This window comes from Cynara cardunculus, assembly GCF_001531365.2.
Source record: "Cynara cardunculus var. scolymus isolate 2C chromosome LG 5, CcrdV1, whole genome shotgun sequence".
Taxonomy (NCBI): domain Eukaryota; kingdom Viridiplantae; phylum Streptophyta; class Magnoliopsida; order Asterales; family Asteraceae; genus Cynara; species Cynara cardunculus.
Window position 1 is genome coordinate 3,873,938 of NC_037532.1, and position 5,570 is coordinate 3,879,507.

Below are 5,570 nucleotides of genomic sequence, written 5' to 3' on the forward strand. Positions count from 1 at the left end.
TCCTCATGGTAGGTCAAAATGGGGTTTTGTTCTTGTTCTTGTGATTTATGCTTTGAATCAACCCATCCCCTCCAGATACACCGTCGTCAACAAATAAATCTGAACCCAAATCAAGAAAACTCGTCACCTTCGTGCGGAGCCGTTGACGGGACCAGATGATGCTCAACGATTCAAACACTAGATGATGACGATCCATTTGAAACCCACAAGTTTATTAATGGTTCTTTTGGGGTTTACAAACCCATCTGTGCTGCTTTTCTCTGAATCAGGCTCTAATATTTTGGTGCGAGTGGTGAAAACGATTTCGCAAAAAAAAATGGAGTTTTGGATCTTGTGGTTTATGATTTGAATCAAAACCACAATATCAAAACCACAACAATAAACACAAAATGAATTGTATCCGATTAGTAAAAATCAAAATATAGCAAAGACGATGGATCAGATTTCTGGCTTGGATTTTTCTCCAGAAAGAGAAAAATTGAATATGAGCGCTCAGTTATTTCAGATTCGATCATCTGGGGAAATAATCATCACATCCATCATCTCAAAATTTTCAAATGTAAAAACTACTTTTCTCCACATCTGAAATAATTATGGCTCATGGAAGAGAGAGCTAAAACCTCAGAAACTGATTATTCAGAAAGCGGAGAAGAAATCAATATTGCATCGGCTCATACACAACACCTATTGAAATTTAAGAGCGCTGGTAATCAGTATTTTCGATGCAAAATCAATGAATATTTTCAAAACATTTTACAATTCGAATACGTAATTCTTTTATAGAATATAGCTTCGTTTACTGAACCTTTTCCATCATGAATTAATCAAGAGGTTCACCCAATAACGATGCCCAGCTATATTTCCCTGACGTTTACGAGAGACCGATTCACATTTTTATCGGCAATAGGTCCCTGCTTTTATACATCAGGTTAATTTCTTAAACGAAATTCCATATTCAAACCATCCAGATCCAAAATCTACGTGTTAATTCAAAACTAATGTCCAAATCAATTTGATCGAAAAACTACAGTATATATACAAGAAAAAATGTAGGTCTAATCCAGGCCCCCAAATCAGAAAAAATCAGTGGGAGCAGACATGACGACCTAAAAGTTGCTCAATCTCCGTGCACAGTACCATGCTTCTATCATAAAAAATCCAGAGCATCGGCTTATTTGTACACGGATCTGTTGACTCTTCGATTCTCTTCGACAATATAATTTAAAATGCAGACACGAAAAAACTTACAAATTCCTGAAAGCAAATGATAAGAAAATCACAGATCATTCACAGCTTCGTTGCAGGAAGAAAACTTTGATGAACATTTGACATCGGCGAAAGAGATCAGATGATAACATGGTGAATGAGTTGATCAGGTAGAAGGCATGTGTATATATAAGTAGAAAGACGGGTGATTAGGGTTTATTATGTTGAAGACGATATAGAAAAGCCCAATATGTGATTAAATGATAATGATAGGCCTATCAATTGGGTTTTGAAAACGTTAGTAACAGGCCCAATATGTAGTGGGTTGTTATACGTAATACTTTTTTATAACAGTTTTCGAGTAAATTTTCTATAGTATATTACAAAACATTTGATAAAAACTCTTAAAACCTATTTTTTATATATAAAATACTGTTATTGATGCATATTACTTAAACATTTATATACATCTCATTTTGAAGATAAAAAATCTAAAATATAATTAGAATAATCACTAGTTATAACAAAATACTTAATTATTATCTTTATAAAATTATATTATTAAACGATAAATAAATTAATTTGTTATTAAATCTAAATTAAATTATAAATAAAATATTGAATTGAAGAAATTACAAAAAAAAAAAAAATAGAACTTTAAATAGTAAATTTGATACTAATATCGATATCTTTTTTTTTCTCCAAAATTTTAATATATATTTAAATTTATATTTTGTTCAGAAATAAAAATATTATCGTTTTCTCAAAATCATTAAAACCATATTATATCGACATAGATAAATAATAAAACCAAACATTAAAATTGAGATATATCTCGCTATATTACGCGAACATCTTCTAGTGTATTGAAAATGTAAAAAGTAAATTTTGGTATTGATTTGTATGAAGTGAAATTTAACAGATAGAAGTGCATCTAACAATATATACAAATGTATTTAGACCACTCCTGTATAATTATATGATGGCGATTTCAACTATAATAACTAAGGGTGTAAACGAGCTGAGCTGAGCTGAATCGAGTAGCAGATTATTCTAGTTCGGTTCGAAAAAATAATATGAGACTCGAGCTCGTTGCTCGTTTACAGGTTCGAACTCGAGAGATCGGTTAACTCATTTATTTGCTCAATGTTTTTTATATTTTTTTAAGAAAAAAATCAGTACTTTTTCAATGTTTGTGATTTCTATATTTTGATTGTATAACTTATAAACCATAAATATGTTTGGCTCAAAAAATTGTATGCACGCATAGCTCTAATCGGCTCAACACAACTCGACTAACCTCTTCTTGCTCTCGTATCCGATGAAGAATAGGCCCAAGGGACATCCATGAACAACCGCCACCCACGTGGTTTAGCTAATTCAACATAAGCTTTAATCGAGCTTTCGAACAAGTAGAGTCTGACATTGGTGTTATTGAGCTTGAATCGTTAACCGAGTTTTATTTTGTGTCCCCGAGATCGACTCGAGTTCGAGAATTATTAAGTTTGAGCTTGAGCAACTCGTTAAAAACTTGAATCGTTTACACCCCTGCATTTGATAATATGCAACTTATTCTCATACACATATTATCACATGTGATTTGTACAAAATTTCACAGATTGAATCATACGTGATACCTAACAAATCCTATATTAAACATAACCAATCACATGTAACCCAACACGTGGATCCAAAAAATATAGAAAGCGGTGAAAAAGATAATGGATCACAAATATGAATTACACCCGTATGAAAATCGCGAGGGAGGTAAATCTACACATACATTCCATTGGCAGAGGAACGGTGCCCACGCTCGCAACTAAGACCTCACTCATATGAATTACATCTGCACCTTTGTCGTTGATATATATTGAAACGGATCGATCGGAGCCACCTTTACTTGAAACTACTGAACATGTATTTCGGTAGCGAAATTTCATGCCTACATTTATTACGACCCATAATCACATAGGACTCCAACAGTTTTGTTTAACATGAACCGATATAACCTTCTAGTTATGGATTATGAAGAAGTTAGACGGTGATACTAATTTGTATTCGGCAATACAAACAAGATGTAAAGAAAACAATGTAGATTTATGCCATTCACAAATACATGATGGCGCAAACTACTGCACCCACTACAACAAAACCAGGTTTATAAAACACCAAAAATATCAAATGAACTTATTGCAACACTTTTACATAGGAAGCATAATTGTTTGGTCCTATAAACTTATGTGTTATGAAGCATTCTATTAGAACATTTAGATATTTTTGGCGTCCTATAAACCTGATTTTATTGTAGCGACATACATGGTATACATAGAACACATATAAGAAGAGATGACTGACCTTGTCTATAGCAAGTGGGGTGAGATAAAGGATTTCATCAGCTTCTGCAAGCATGTATTATACAAGTAGATCATATCCTCATCATCAGTCCCTGAAACATATTACGACATGAAGTTACGTTCAATAAAAATATAACGCATAAAAAGGATTTCTAACAGTTTCTGGTTTTAAGAATGCAGTGATTTAGAAAAAAAAACTAGAATGGAGTAGTTTGGTGGCCATTCAATCATTCTTCTGGCTATCAATCTAACAGCTTTTAGACGATCAGAGACATTAATAAATTTGCCAAACAACATTTGCCTATAAGAGAACCAATTCAACCAAATTAAAAGACTATGAAATCAACAATCCCCTCCCCCCCCAACCAGAAAAAACAAACAAAAAAAACAGGGGTAACTCATAGCAAGAAGAACAAAATGTAAAGAATCAAACCAACTTGTAGTCCAAAGCAAGTCTGAAGACATCCTAACCCAAAAAAAGTTCATTTTAAGGTTCAAAAGTCTCATGTTTTTTCCTTGGTGCCATTGGTTTATCAATYGAAGAGTTGGATATTCAACTAATGGTTAGAACCATGTCAATCTCACTATATTTTTGGTAAACATAACTCGCAAGTTTTCATCAACTCTGCCTGTGCCTAATAAATTAATCAGATTCATYAGGATCCTCTCACAAATTCAATAACAGCTTTAAATTCACAAATTAACATGATCATAGCTTGCAGTCTAATAGATAAAGCATTCTCAAGCACCAACACCACCCCCAAAACAAAGAAAATGCAAAGCAAGAAAAACAAACGGTAATGAACCAAACCAGACGATATTAAGATCAAAACATACGAAATGTATATAGTTATGGTACGCAAGAAGAATCTTGAAGCAACAATAAGTAGTAAATATGAGTTAAAAATGGAAATGCAAAATTCTTACAATACAAGATGCGATGGCCGAACTCAAGAAATTGCATTGGGCAAGAATTTGTGCAGCTTCTATAGTTCAATTCAAGTCCTCCTTGCAGATATGCAAACAGAAATTGTATGAAAACTATATCTTTTGCATCATTATCATCGATATATCAATCATATCATCGATGTATAGGATATTTTAACTAAGGATCAGAACAATAGCATATAATCATCAATGTTACTGCCTTTTTTGGTCACAAAACATCATAAATTGGCAAGGTTCATTAAGATAACCTCMCAAACTCTATTAACAGCTTTTGACAATATCATAACTTGCAGTTTACTAGATAAAACATACTGAAATACCACAATTTTAGTACAAAATATTGAGAAACATGAACTAGCAGCCTACTTTATAAACATTCTTCAACATATACCAATCTAAGTGCAAACTGTATAGACAAATAAACAAAGGTTTCAAACACAATCATAAATATGCTCATATGCGAACACATAGATAAAACCTAGCTTTTGAAGATTTGATGTATACCTCCTGGAAATCGATTCATGGCCGTTCCAATAGTATTTTATCAATCAGAAATCGAGAAAACGAATTGTAGCTCTTTCAACAGAGGGCGACAACTTCATCCGGCGAATCGACCACCATTGCAGAAATCAGATCTAAAAAGAAAGGGATTAGGGTTTTTGGTGAAAAAAAAATTTGGACCATTTCTCGATTTGTGCGTGTCATCCTTGCGCAGGGGCCATGCTAATCTTCTCTGTATCGTTCCAATTTTATCGGATGTCCCCGAAGGGACGATCTTAGCTGCCGACCTCCGCCATATAAAGCTAGCACTGGATATCGTTAAAGGCGATGTGGGATGGTATGTGCTTCCCCAGTCCACCAATCAAATTAAATGTCTTCAATTTTACCCCTTCAAATATCCTTATTCTTAAAAAACAAAAGAGATAAATAAATTGTATTTTTATATACTAAAACGTACTCGTGCAATGCAGCGAGATACATCGTGATTTTAATATTTTATTTTATTATTTATCTCAGTCGATGTTATAATATGACTTTATGTGATTTTGAGAAAGCGATGAT

The 5,570-nt window shown here is 33.2% G+C and overlaps 2 long non-coding RNA genes and 4 other non-coding genes across 6 annotated transcripts; all 6 read right to left on the reverse strand.

The window, feature by feature from the left end:
• Positions 1-433: 433 nt before the first annotated feature.
• LOC112513869 lies at positions 434-540 on the reverse strand. Its single transcript, XR_003069334.1, has one exon. It is a non-coding gene; the product is annotated as a small nucleolar RNA Z103 (small nucleolar RNA).
• LOC112512777 lies at positions 434-1,365 on the reverse strand. Its single transcript, XR_003069252.1, has 2 exons — positions 1,249-1,365; positions 434-911 (listed from the first exon to the last, which is right to left on the reverse strand). It is a non-coding gene; the product is annotated as an uncharacterized LOC112512777 (long non-coding RNA).
• On the reverse strand, positions 783-921 carry LOC112513875. Its single transcript, XR_003069340.1, has one exon. It is a non-coding gene; the product is annotated as a small nucleolar RNA snoR74 (small nucleolar RNA).
• On the reverse strand, positions 1,046-1,153 carry LOC112513874. Its single transcript, XR_003069339.1, has one exon. It is a non-coding gene; the product is annotated as a small nucleolar RNA snoR100 (small nucleolar RNA).
• A 1,394-nt stretch (positions 1,366-2,759) lies between the features above and the next one.
• On the reverse strand, positions 2,760-5,345 carry LOC112512634. The gene is made up of 4 exons (XR_003069239.1): positions 5,013-5,345; positions 4,488-4,568; positions 3,562-3,652; positions 2,760-3,148 (listed from the first exon to the last, which is right to left on the reverse strand). It is a non-coding gene; the product is annotated as an uncharacterized LOC112512634 (long non-coding RNA).
• On the reverse strand, positions 5,178-5,280 carry LOC112513883. Its single transcript, XR_003069345.1, has one exon. It is a non-coding gene; the product is annotated as a U6 spliceosomal RNA (small nuclear RNA).
• Positions 5,346-5,570: the final 225 nt, after the last annotated feature.